The following is a 13,515-nucleotide window of genomic DNA, read 5'->3' as shown; positions in this document are numbered from 1 at the left end:
ACAATATTAATTCCTCCTAGCCAAGAGCATGGGATGAGTTTCCATTTGTTAGTGTCCTCTTATTTTTTCTTAAGAGTGTCTTGTAGTTTTCAGGGCATAGGTTTTTCACTTCCTTGGTTAAGTTTATTCCTAGGTATTTTATTCTTTTTGATGCAATTGTGAATGGAATTGTCCTGATTTCCTTCGTCCATTTTTTTATTGGGTTATTTGTTTTTTGGGTGTTGAGGCATATGAATTCTTCAGGTATTTTGGATGTTAACCATTTATCAGATGAGTCATTTACAAATATATTCTCCCCTACTGTAAGATAAGGCCTTTCATTAATTTTTATTATTTTTTTATTTTTATTTTTGTTTTGCTATTATTAATGTACAATTTCATGAGCAATATTATGTTTACTAGACTCCCCCTGTTATCAAGTCCCCACCACATACCTTATTACAGTCACTGTCCATCAGCGTAGTAAGATACTGTAGAATCACTACTTGTCTTCTCTGTGTTATACTGCCTTCCCCGTATCCACCCGCTCCGCTACATTATGTGTACTAATTGTACTGCCCCTTTTTCCCCCTTATCCCTCCCTTCCCAACCATGTGGCACTGTGAATATAATGAACAGACAGCCTTAGAAATGTTTGATCTCTTTATCCCAGTAATTATACACTTCTAAGTTGTGTGTCTTAGGGACATGGTTGAATCTATGTACAAAGATATTCAGTGAAGTATCATTTATAATACTTGGAGTGAGGGATGGAAACAAAATAAATGTCTTAGTAAAGGATTAGGTAAACAAGTATGGTACAAACTCATTACAGAAATGTCATCAGCCATAGAAAAGGATTTTGTATAATAATATTATATACCCTGTCTAGAGTTTTGTCAAATGTTAGTGACAAACTCAGGACTTAAGTCAAGGTTGTTTATTATCTCCTAACATAAGAACTCTCTGCTGTGAGAGTGTGTGTACATGGGGAAAAAAGACTAAAAGTACAGATTTCATGATGTTACAGTGGTTATTACTGTGTAATGGAATAACAAGAGATTTTTATTTTAACTTATTTTTATTTCCTACGTTCTAACAATGAAGGTTGGGTGTTAGATTGACAAGCGTTTCTAGGTGGTGGGGACCAAGTACTAGAAAGTGTCCCTCCAGGGGAAGAGGGAATGCGGCTGCTGCGGCGACACCTGGTGGCGACTTTTTAAAATAGCTTACTGTATTCCAGACCTTGAGAGAAACAAGAAACTGAAAGTACTAAACTACTTTGCTTATTTAAAACAATCTTAAGGTAAGAATCAAATCTCACCCTAGACTACAGGTACTACTAATTCTAGGCTCACCTGGAAGATTGACAATTAGCTTTTCCGTTGTCAAGTTCGTAGGATTAAGCTCCTTGGATTTAATTCTCCTCTCCTTGCGTTTTGGCAGCTTGCGTTTTAGGTCTAGGACTAGGCGGCCCGCATCTCAGCCCCAAGCCACCAGGCAAGGTGGGCTCTCTAAAGGCTCGGGGGCGAAGCCTGAGGCCAGGAGTGGACACCTGTCTGAGGCGCCAGCACCTCCCAGGGACTCGAAGCATTGGCTCGTCTCGGCCTCTGCTCTTCCGCTGTGCCCGGCTAGCCCCGGTACTCTAGGGCTCGGCTGACGCTTGTCTCAGGCTCGGCTCTCTTCGGCTGAGCTCGGCCAGTTCTCGGCTCTCTTCGGCTTCCTTCGAACGACTCTCGTCTCGGCTTCCTCCAGCCGGCTCTCGTCCTCGGGCTCGGCTCTCTTCGGCTAAACTCGGCCCGCTCTCCCCTTTAGGGCTCGGCTCTTTTCGGCTGAGCTCGGCCGCGGCCCCGGAAGGGCGCCAGTGGAGCCGGGCCTACCGGCTCGCCCGACGGCCATGGCACCACTACTGGAGTATGAGCGGCAGCTAGTGCTGGAGCTGCTCGGCACGGACCGGCTGGCCGTGTGCGCCCGCGTGCTCGGCGCGGACCGACTCCTCTACCACTTCCTCCGGCTGCACTGCCGCCCAGCATGCCTGGTGCTGGTGCTCAACACTCAGCCGGCCGAGGAGCTGCGGCGCCGTCACCTCGGCTGCGTCGGGGCCTCCTGAGCGGACGCGAGTCCTCTGAGGGCGAGGCCGGGCCTGACGCGGGCGGGAGGGCGTTGAATGGGGGTCCGTGAGGCAGATGCAGGTCCCTGACAGGGCGCGTGGACACAGATGGGGTAGGAGGGTCCCGGGGAGGGTGCAGGTCCCTGACGCTGAGAGGGGCGGAGGAGACCTGGGAGGGTCATGGGAGTCATTTGAGGAGGGAAGCCGGGAGAAAGGGAGGTCCCTGAAAGGGATGGGGTTGTCTGCAGGTGGGTGTGGGTAGGAATAGCGAGGGAATCCCAGAGCCGGGTATTCAGGGCTCGCTGGGGTCAGAGGGATAGGGTCTGTGAAACGGCACGGTGATGGGGATGGAGGAACCTCTGGGGGTAATGGGGACGTGTGAAAGGAGCCGCAGAGGCTGGGGCGAGCCCTCCAGGTACGAGGAGGGACTGAGGAGGTCACCCGGGCTGTGGGAAGAGGGGCACGGGGTCAGAATCGAAGGAAGCTGGAAGCTGAGGATTTTGGGGTGGGATACCTGGGGGTAAGGAGGATGGAGCCGCTGAGAAGGACGGAAAGGGGATACACTGGCGTTATGAAATCCCCTCTAGGGTGGACGGAGACAGATAACTAATAGACTAAACCCTGCCTGGGAAAAGGATTCCTTACTACCTCCTCACACAGTACTAGCTTGCCTGCAAAACCTGGCTTGGGTGGGAAGTATTTCTAGGTAGCAGAAGTCTTTGAACCCAGGGTTTAAAAAAAGTCTTTTTTGTTGTTAAAATGCTAGTAAAATCTCAAGGGCAATGATTTCCTTAATGCATACCCAAAAACAAAGCTCTGGTTAAATGCAGAGTGGTTGGTTGATCACCGTGAAAGAGGAACTTAATTTGTGAATTATCTCTGAGAAAGGGCAGTCTATCATTTTAAATGCAAATGATGCCCCCTAAAAAAGCTGCCCTGTTTTAAAACTACTAATCAAGTTTGATTTGATTTAGGAATATTTTATCAATCAGCTGAAGATAGAAGGAACACCTCCCACGCCATGTAACAAATGAAATCCCAAGTAACAGTCGCTATGAGGGTTACACACAAGGCGGTGTGATATTTGCAACTAGTCGAATACTCGTGGTTGATTTCTTGACTGATAGAATTCCTTCAGATTTAATTACTGGTAAGAAACCTTATTATTTGTATATAAATCTGCGCTTTTGGAGTGTCTCTCCCCTCTGCTACTCTAAACTAGAATCTTCTTGTGGGTAGCAGTAGGCGTTTTTGCTCAACCATGTGTGTCCAAGGCATTAGTACAATACCAGACACATTTTAGATGCTCAATAAATATTTGTGGCCTGAATAAGTAACTAAATGTGAGACTGACTTTTAATTGTTTTCTCAGCTCATATCCAGTAAACACATGGTAGTTGGCTGGCCTTTGCTTTTCAAACCTGATCAGACTTGAAGCACTTATTAAATATTCTTCGTATATTTCCTAAAATATTTGGTTTTCCTCTTTAAATACTGTTTTGTCCCTTCATTTGAAATTAAACCACATAGTTGCTTAGTTATTTTGAGAAGAATGGTTTAATCTTAGCTAGAATTCACATAGAACGTGAATTATTTTTCGTTATTATTTGTCCTTTCAGAAACCTTTGATGATTTAACTAAAATTAATTCAGGAGCCCTGCTTCTGTGACCTCAAGTTACCTTGTGCTTCTCTCTAGTGATAGTGCTTCAAAACACTACACTGTATTTGCTGTTTATTTACTCCTCTCACTTGTGAGATAATAAGCTTCGTAAGTACAAGGAACAACTTACTCATCCTGGACGAAGTAACTGGTCCATAGCAGGTACTACACACATATCTGTTGGATGAATGATTCATGGCTATCCTGGGATCTGGTGAACCTCTGGAGGGCAGAGAGAAAATGAAATTCTTAATCGTACTTCCCACCGTATCTATCTTCTTGCCCGAGACTTAGATGACCCTGAAGAAATAGTTAATAAGCAAATGTATGAATGAATGCTTTATATGGTTCATAATAAACTGATGAAGGAAAAGTTTCATTATACTTTCATAACATCACTAATTGTTACAAGCTGTGGCACAAGCATGTGTGGTCAGACTTACCTGGCTCTGACTGGTAATACTACTGCAGACAGACAAGTTACCTAATTGCATGAGCCTCCGTTTTTCTCATTTCTTAAATTGAGAGATTAAGGTGCTCCTAGAGTTATCATGAGGACTAAGACAGATAAAATAAATCAGTTGCTTAGAATGGTGCCTGGTACATAATATACAATTCATAAATAATATCAAAAAAAGTATTGTCTTTTTGTAACTAGAAATCTTAATATGTGGTAAATTCTTTTACTGTTTGCTGCTTTCTTATAAGCTGTTTTTTAATTGGTATAATGAAAACAAAGTGTTGAAACTACCACTAGATGTCAGTATTACTCAGATATACAGAAACAGTTCAACCTAATAAGGCGGAGAGCAATTTGAATCAAAGCAATGTCCATAGCTTATGGGTAGTTCCTGATTAAAAATGCCAGATTCCATGCCCATTTCTGATTAGTTCCAACCAGTGATGAAGCTGGAGCTGCCACTGCTGCTCAGCTGAATAGAATGCAAATGAATGCCAAAAACGAATTCCTTCAAATTCTCTACCACCTGGGATCATGTCCCAGGAGCTCATTTGTGCTTTCACCCCAGCTTTTACAGACCAAAGAGCAGTCCCCAAATCACGGATCATTTGGGAAGTGCTGTATGTCCCCAGCCCTAACTTGCCCTTGTTACTACCCATTATCACCACCCCCAGTCCACCCTAGGGGCACCTGTCAACCACATCTCCTAAACAATGAGAGAACTGTGTATCTACCCAGATTGTACTTTGAAAAGAATGGGGACAGGAGGATGCTTTCCCTCCTAAAACAGCTCCTTACAGCTCCAAGTAGAACTCAGAACACACTTTCTATAGGACACTTAAAAAAAGTAACTCATGTTAGATTTGTCCCCACCATGCCATAATTCGGCTTTGCGTTTATTCAACAAACATGTAGTTCACCACGTGTCCCATGTTTGGCAGGAATGTGGTAGGTGCTGAAGACAAAGATAAATTGCACAGTGTGGTTGAACTCTTTTAGGGCTGCCCCTGAGTTTGAGCTTATCTTCACAGTGAACTAAATGTGTGACCCTGGGCAAGTTTCTTAATTTCCATGTGACTCAGTTTACTCATCTGTCAATTGACAACAGTAATAGTACCTCCCTTCTAAGGTGGTCGTGATGGTGAGATGAGATAATGCATGTCAGATTCTTAGCATCATGCATGGCACATTGCAAACATTTGTGTGATTTCTGCTTGTTAGAATGTTCTTGTCCCCAAGCAGTTTAGTGGAGCAGATAGATGGCAAGAAGTAATTACAATATGAAATAGGAGCTGTGATCGGTGCATAAAAATTTAAGTATGCTTTTGTGGGACTCTTGGCTTGCCTCCAGAAATATAACCTGCTTGTGGTGTTTTCATTTTTATATTTTAAAGGGCAGGTCCTGGCTTGTCAGTTGCACATGATTTGGAACCTCTGGTTTCCCATTACTTGCTGGATGACCTTGATCAAGTTGTTTGATCAAGTTGTCTTTCCGTGGTCACGTAATAATACCTACCCTATAGAATCATTGTAAGGGTTAAATAAAATAAAAAACTGTAAAAGTACTCAAACCCAGTGCCTGGGATATAATATTCTCTTCTTCCTCCTTCTGGGTTCTAAAAGAATGACAACCTTTTAGAGCACATTTCCTTAAATTAAGGGTCTCCTTTTCTTTAAAAGTCCATTTTTATTATTTTTAACTTCACGTAATATTTCAATGCAGGCCAGCAAATGTGGCCCAGTACAATGCTTGGAAAAGCCCACCTACTGGGTAGAAAATCTTTTCTGAGTAGGAAATTAGCTATATAAATGGGTAACTCAAAATCCTTTATCTACAAATTCCTAAGTAACACTCTTAATTTTTACTGTATTTGGAAACCAGCTTGTTTAGATAGAATAAATTTTAACTCCATCCTCTCAATCCAAACTTTAAACACCAAAATATAGAATCTGCATTGAGTGTATTGAACTACTAGAAACAATCATAAATTACTATTAGTGTCATTTTCCAAACCCTAGGAATGATGAGAACTGGGACAAAAACATGTGAGCACATTTATACACACATGTAAAAGGTAACTGGCTTGATTTAAGTCCAGAAGACAGAATCGTCATAAATAATTGCACTTCTGATCTGGAAATGATTTTTATGCACTTGTATATCATCACGTCTCTCCCTAATTTATCACTAATCACACTGCACCAAAATGGCACATATATATACATTATATAGACATTTTATCGATAGATGATAGGTAGATCCATCATCTGGTCGAGGGCTCTCATTTTATAAATAAGGAAACGTATAACTGTGCTTGTTCTTGTGATTCAAAGGTGTCACTATCATACCATCTCCAAAAAAACCCAGATGTATTAAATATAATGTAGTCATTAAAGGTTAGTACTTTCAGTAGACTAATTTATCTCTCGACCGAATATACTCTGCTTCTGATAACTGAATTATTCTAGTAGGCAACACAGATGTTGCCCGGACTTCTGAAATGCAGCTGTTTTATGTAGCCCACAGCTGATTCAGATATAAAAGGAAAATCAGTGACTCACTTTGCTTTCAGAAACTCTCTTCCACCATGCCAGACACTCCCCACTCCAGGGCCTTTGTTCTTTGTTGCTTTCTCAGCCTGGAGCCCTCTTGGCCCGCAGCTCACTTCCTTGACTTCACCTAAGCCTCTACTCAGATGTGAGGCCCCCCTGTCTAAAGTTGCAGCCCACCATCATACCTCACACATACTCCCTCTTCTCCTCTGGTTAATTTTTCTACTTAGCACTCATCACCTTGTATGCTATCAAATATTGTCTGTACTTCTTTATATTGCTTATCGTAAGTGTCATGAGGACAGGGGTTTGCATCTGGTTGTCCATGGCTGTGTCCCCAGCCTAGAACAGTTCCTGCCCAAGTTTATGCAGGTGCTGAAGAAAAATGGGACAAGTTAGTGAATGAACATGAGCGGGAAAATTCCATGTCTGTTCTGTGAAATAAATGATAACTTCCTCCCTCAGGCATCTTGGTGTTCAGAGCTCACAGAATCATCAAGTCCTGTCAAGAAGCATTCATCTTGCGCCTGTTCTGCCAGAAAAATAAAACGTGGCTTCATTAAAGCTTTCACAGACAATGCTGTCGCCTTTGACACTGGTTTTTGTCATGTGGAAAGAATGATGAGAAATCTCTTCGTAAGGAAGTTGTATCTGTGGCCAAGCTAAACAGCATTATGTGACAGACATCTGTGAGCACATCTGCTGTAATTGTTTTGCACTTCAGTGAACGTAAGGTAAACTGTACTGTGATTGTGCTTGGCATGTGGTAGTCAGGCTCATAACAAGTGCCTCCAAAGATAAGTGTATGGGTGCCACATTTGTGATTCTTTTAAAGGAGAGAGAGATTTGATAGTCTTTTTCTGGTATCCCATCAAATCTCTCCAAGGGCAGCCACTGTATTCCTTCTTGTACATTTAGTGGAACCCTCAGGGCTCGAGAGACACATACACAACAGTGGCCAGTGAACTACAGATTTATATGGGCTAAGACTTCCACTTCCATTTGGAAAACAATGAAAAAACAAAGATCTTGAAGAAGTTTTATATAACTTCTAGGAAAAAAGCCACAGGTTTCAACTTTAAAACATTTTGCCGCCTATGCTAATTTGTGTTTTGGTTACACTGTATCTTTATTTAAGGGTGATTGTGGTCTTTTTTCTTTCTTGATACCTTTTTTCAGGGATCAACGTACTTTTCCCATAAAAAGCCAGATAGTAAATATTTTGGGCTTTGCAGGCTCTGCCATCTGCCTCAATTATTCAAGTCTACTGTTAGAGCAAGAAAGCAGCCATAGACAATACATAAACAATGAGGGCAGCTGTGTTCTCATAAGACTAAAAACAGGTGCTGGGTTTGGCCCAGACCATCGTTTGCAGACCCCTGCCTTATTTGAATAATACTTTCATTCACTGAGATTAAAAGTATTCCTGAAAACATTGCCATTTGGCTTTCCATTTTGTTTCTTAATTGCATTTACAGAGAAACCATTAGAGTTTTAAACCAGAAATATGCAGCTCTTGAAACTCTAGAAAATATTTCAAAAATGTTTGTCTTTTTAGGTTCCATGTAGCAGTAAACTCATTTTTAGAACAGCACAAACCTGAAGTCCTAGAAATTCATGTCTCTATGACACCAGCCATGCTTGCTATACAGACTGCCATACTGGACATCTTAAATGCATGTTTGAAGGAACTGAAGTGCTGTAACTTGTCACTTGACGTTGAATATTTATCTTTAGAAAACACTATTGGAAAATCCTTTGACAAGATATTCTGTTTCTTTTCCCTTTTAAGCATAGCTTGTCCTGTTAAAACCGTAGAGAATGCAAGTTAATTTAGTATTGCCATGTTCTTAATAGGAATTTGCTGTTATTTTAAAATTAAATTGGAAGTGATTTAAAGTATAGCTTCTTTGGTTTAGTGGAAAGTAATTTATAGTGACATACATGGATTGGCATATCCGCATGACTCTAATTTTTGCAGTTATACAGTGATTATCTCTCATTTTACGTATAATGAAGAAAAAGATAAATACCTTTTTGCTCTGAAGCAACCTTTGGATATCTTCAGGTAGAAGAGTTTTACATAAGTGCATTTGTAATTTATGATCTCTTGTTTCGAGTAAAAATAATTTGGATGAGTTTTCACTATTGAGGAATGTGAAACTTGCTCTGTCCTAAAAGTACATTCCGAACTGAGAAAATGGTAAGACTTTAGTTCAAGGAATTTTTATTCTGATTTTTTTATCATAGATTAATATTAATACAGACACATAAATGTCTAAGATTGAATTATAGATCCTGAAAATGCTGACTTTTTAAAAATTCCAGGCAACTTACTTTAGATATTTTGGTAGAACAAGTTCCTGCCTTTTTAAACTCTGAATCGACCCTTTGTGGCTGGAAGAGGAAAAATGTAACTCCTCATTTCTCTGATTCATCCAAAAATTATTTTACTGTGGAATAATGATACATAAGACTAATTTCATGTGTTTTGTTCCTCTACTCTTAAAGCTTAGGGCATAGTGAAACCAAAAAAACCTCCACATCTTCACATTCTTTTAATAGACTGTATATTCCTAGAAAAACAAAATGTAGCCTAGTATGTTTTGCACTAAATTTCTGTTTATCATCCCCTGGCTAGTAAAAATCAAAGTTACTTTTAGTAACCAAATCTACATACAACTTGGGTCTTGTTAGAAAATTTAATTTTTGTAGATGATTTTATAAAACAAGCATGCAAATATATGTCCCAGTATATCTAAGACAGCCTTGGTATCTGCCTATTGTCCTGGAGTAATCATTAGTAGTAGCATTTCATTTTCACAAGAGTTGTGTTTTGAGCAACAAATCTTCTAAGTATTATTCCTGCTCAGTATTAAATTTGTTAGATAAGATGCCATGTAGTGATACTGCTTCCCTATCATGTTGTGTATCATCTTTTTAAATTACAGAATCAGTTTACGAAGGACAGGAAGTGTGTGTGTGTGTGTGTGTGTGTGTGTGTGTGTGTTTGTACACCCACATAACCCACATAGTATATACAAAAAGCTGTTCTGTGTTTTAGGCAACTTTTTAGGATCTTAAAAGTTATTCAAACTTAGCCCACTGTTAATTTAACAAATATCTTCCCATCCATGAAGCACAGTGGTAAAAAAATTAACAAATATTTTATGCCACCAAATTAAGATACATTGTTGTTTAATTTGATACCACATTGTTTCCCTGGTTTATGCCTTCAGCTTCATCATCTCTCTGACTGGATCCCACATCTTTATCTATCCAGGATAAGATCTCAGCCCACCTTGGCAGAAATTGAGTGTTTCTGAGCTACCTGCTTTGACTTTTCATAAAAACAAACAATTGATTATCTGATTCTTATCAGGTCTTTTCTCTCCTGACCAATAAAGTAAATGTAGATAATTATGAATTGACTATCTGATCATAAAGACTTTAGTGATAAGATACTCTGTTTCATTTTTGAAAAATTAAACATATAATTAGAATCTTAGGAACTGAAATTTTCTGTCCACCTCCTTGGGAGATAATGTTTTGGATTTTTTGTATGTGTGTGACAAAATATATGTGAACATAAAATTTACTATTTTAACCATTTTTCGGTACACAGGGATAATGTTTTTTGAGACTATAGTGTTAATAATAGCTATGTAGAACATATTTTTAGCAATATTAAATTTTACCCTTATTTTAGACAATCCACCATTATCTGGATCCTTTGTGGCACCAGCTTGGAGCCAAGACTAAATCCTTGGTTCAGGATTTGAAGATACTACGAACTTTGCTGCAGTATCTTTCTCAGTATGATTGTATCACATTTCTTAAACTTCTGGAATCTCTGAGAGCAGCAGAAAAGGCTTTTGGTCAGAATTCAGGTAGGAGATAAAAATGCTAATATTATTTAGGAACTAACTTGAATACAGTGCTGGGTTTTTTTGGGGAATCAGGTGTGGGGAGTACTGTATTCAACTGCATGGTATACTAAGATTTCAAATTAAGTTTTATGTTCATAGCTCAAGGATGTAGGTTTTATTGATAGCTAATGTTTCCACTTAATGTCTGTTCTGTATAATAATAAATATTCATATCCATTCCAGGCAATTTTATTTCTAGAAAAGACTGCATATTACAGGCAGTCCCCAACTTAGAAATAGGTGTGTTCTGGAAGTTTAGTTGTTAAGAACTTAAAATTCATTTTCTCAGACTGACGAAAATTAGGCTTGGGGTGGATTAATGATTGTGCATTGAGCATTGACTCCCCTATACAGAATTTTATTGTTGTTAACAACCATTTGATCAATAAATATGAGAGATGCCCTCACAAACAACAACAACAAAAAGTACACACTTCCAATTGTAAAATAAATAAGTAACCGGGATGTAATGTATAGCATAAGGAATATAGTCAAAATATTGTAACAACTTGGTATGGTGATAGCTGGTACCTAGAATTATCATGTATATAAATGTTGAATCACTATGTTGTACACCTGAAACTAATGTAATGTAATACTGTGTGTCAACTACCCTTCAATAAAAAATAATTATCTACAAAAAAAAAAAAAATTCATTTTCTTCAAAGAAACAGCCAGAGACTGTGGGCCATTAGCTAGAGGGCTAAAGACTGAAGAGGAGAGATTGATTGTAAGAGAAACATACAAATACAACTGGCCACCATCTTGTTTTCCTTTCAGCCACATTTACCCGCACTGTTTTCTGTCACTGGTTAGATCATTGATTTTCAAAGTGTGGTCCATGAGCCCCTGGGGCCAAGATTTAATACAATTAATAATTTTTACTGCTTCATCAGGAACATTCATGAGTAATAAACTGCAAACACTTAGAACTAAAGAATACATTGACTCCTAGCACACTTTGGTTTTGGTGCCATGATTGTATTTAGGCACTAGCAGTGTTACCCACTAACACTTTTCTGCACCATCTTTGGAAATGGCAATACAGTGGGAAAAAGTCAAATAATGACTTAGTAGTATTGTAAGAATGGTTTTGAGATTACAGAAACCCTGAAAGCATCCTGGGGGCCCCCAGATATCCATAGGCCACACTTTGATATATGTAAGTCACATGACCATCAGAGATTCTTTAAAATGAATCATAAATTGAAGGCTTTTTAAAACTTTTCATACTAGGTTGACTGTTTCTGGACTCCTGCACCTCGATGTTTCTAAATGATCGAGCAAGGGTTTATCATGTTCCAGATGCCAAAATGAGCAGGAAAGGAAAAATGTCTGAAAAAATGGAGTTTAAAGAAGGGCAGGGTATGTCATAGGCTTAAGTCTTTAAATGTGTCTTTTATTTCAGTGATTGGTTGGAAGTACTTAACAAGTTAATGTGTGATTTTAAGTCTCCTTCAGCCATCAGAAAATGTATGCCGGTATGATAAATGTATGTTGTATGTAATTCTGTTAAAAGTATTAACATGACAAGTCTTAGAATCTGTTGCTGGGGATTCTGGATAACAAAGGCCAAGTATCAATCAAGAACATTCTTACTTCTACTTAAGAACTAGATTGATTTTTTGTAACTTTAGACTAATAATTGCCACTTCTGTCACTTAAAGTCTTAATGGAATATTTTAACATCCCTCTGGGCTTTTAAAAGACATAAATATACTAGAATGAGACAAATATGGATTTTATTCCGACACTCATCTAGTAGATATAATGAATATTGTTTTTTTAAGGTATGGGAGAGGGCAAATGCTTACTTTCTGCTTAGTTCAAAGGTCTAGTTCAAAAGTTAAATATTTTAGGGATGTGTTTGAGTACTTTACTAACAGAAATAAAAGTTTGTTGTCTACTTCTATTGCATGTTCAGGGTTGTGAAAATCATGATGATTATAGAAATAATCAATGCTATTATTCTGTTCTGGTTCCTTTATCTGTATAGCAGCTTATACATAGTGTCACAGTTGACAGTTAACACAGAATAATCTAGTATTAGTAACCATGCATATAACTTTCTATTGAGACATTATAAAGCTTGTATTAATGTTTGTTTGAAGCATCTTTCCTTTAGACCATAACTAGACAATTTTCAGGAAAATAGATTGTCTAGCATTATGAAGGCCCCACAAAGGAAAGGGATAAGAGAATGATGCTTGAGTTATCTCTTGGACAGAGGAAACTTGACCCTGCCCTCCCAACTCCCTGCCTGCCTGTGCCTCACCTGAAAGCTGCCTGTGTCCTTGGATCCCCACCCTCTGGATATAAAATAGTTTGCCTCTAAACTTTTGTAGTTAATTCTTGTATTAAATTCCTTTGACATCTAATGTGAGTTTTGTGTTCCTGGCTGCACCCTGACTAATATAAACACCTTTGCAAAAAAGCACATCAAGGTTGACATCACTAAAGGTGTGCCTATGTTTCACTGTTTGAATGTTCCATGAATGTTCTAACATTTATTTAATCATTTGGCTATTGATGAACATTTAACTTCTTTCCAAGTTTTTTGCTACCACAATTTGTGCTGTAATGAATATATCTGTATATATATGTATTTCTATAGGACAGAGTAAAATTGCTAGGAGTAATATTGCTAGGTCAAAAAACAGGGTATATATTTAAAAAATTTAAGTTTAATTGCCAAATTGCCCCCAAAATGTGTCACAATCTATACTTTCAACAACTCTGTGCCTTAAGAGTGCCTATTTCCCTACCCACTGGGCAACTCTTTGTCAATAACATAGTGAAAAATGTTTTCTTGCTTTAATTTGC

The 13,515-nt window shown here is 38.9% G+C and overlaps 1 long non-coding RNA gene across 5 annotated transcripts; it reads left to right on the top strand.

Annotated features, from left to right (window-relative positions):
• Positions 1 to 2,393: 2,393 nt before the first annotated feature.
• Positions 2,394 to 13,343, top strand: LOC130682337 (uncharacterized). Of its 5 annotated transcripts, XR_008995561.1 has the most exons (6): positions 2,394 to 2,504; positions 3,064 to 3,239; positions 3,787 to 3,912; positions 7,229 to 7,452; positions 8,322 to 10,653; positions 11,929 to 13,343. It is a non-coding gene; the product is annotated as an uncharacterized LOC130682337 (long non-coding RNA). The 5 variants fall into 5 exon arrangements; XR_008995556.1 differs by lacking the exon at positions 2,394 to 2,504 and having other exon boundaries at positions 2,513 to 3,239; XR_008995559.1 differs by lacking the exon at positions 2,394 to 2,504 and having other exon boundaries at positions 2,513 to 3,239; positions 7,229 to 7,467.
• The last annotated feature ends 172 nt before the right edge of the window (positions 13,344 to 13,515 follow it).

Source organism: Manis pentadactyla, unplaced genomic scaffold (assembly GCF_030020395.1).
Source record: "Manis pentadactyla isolate mManPen7 unplaced genomic scaffold, mManPen7.hap1 scaffold_295, whole genome shotgun sequence".
NCBI lineage: Eukaryota > Metazoa > Chordata > Mammalia > Pholidota > Manidae > Manis > Manis pentadactyla.
Note: the sequence above shows the minus strand (reverse complement) of the source record. Positions and strands in the feature narration are given on the sequence as shown.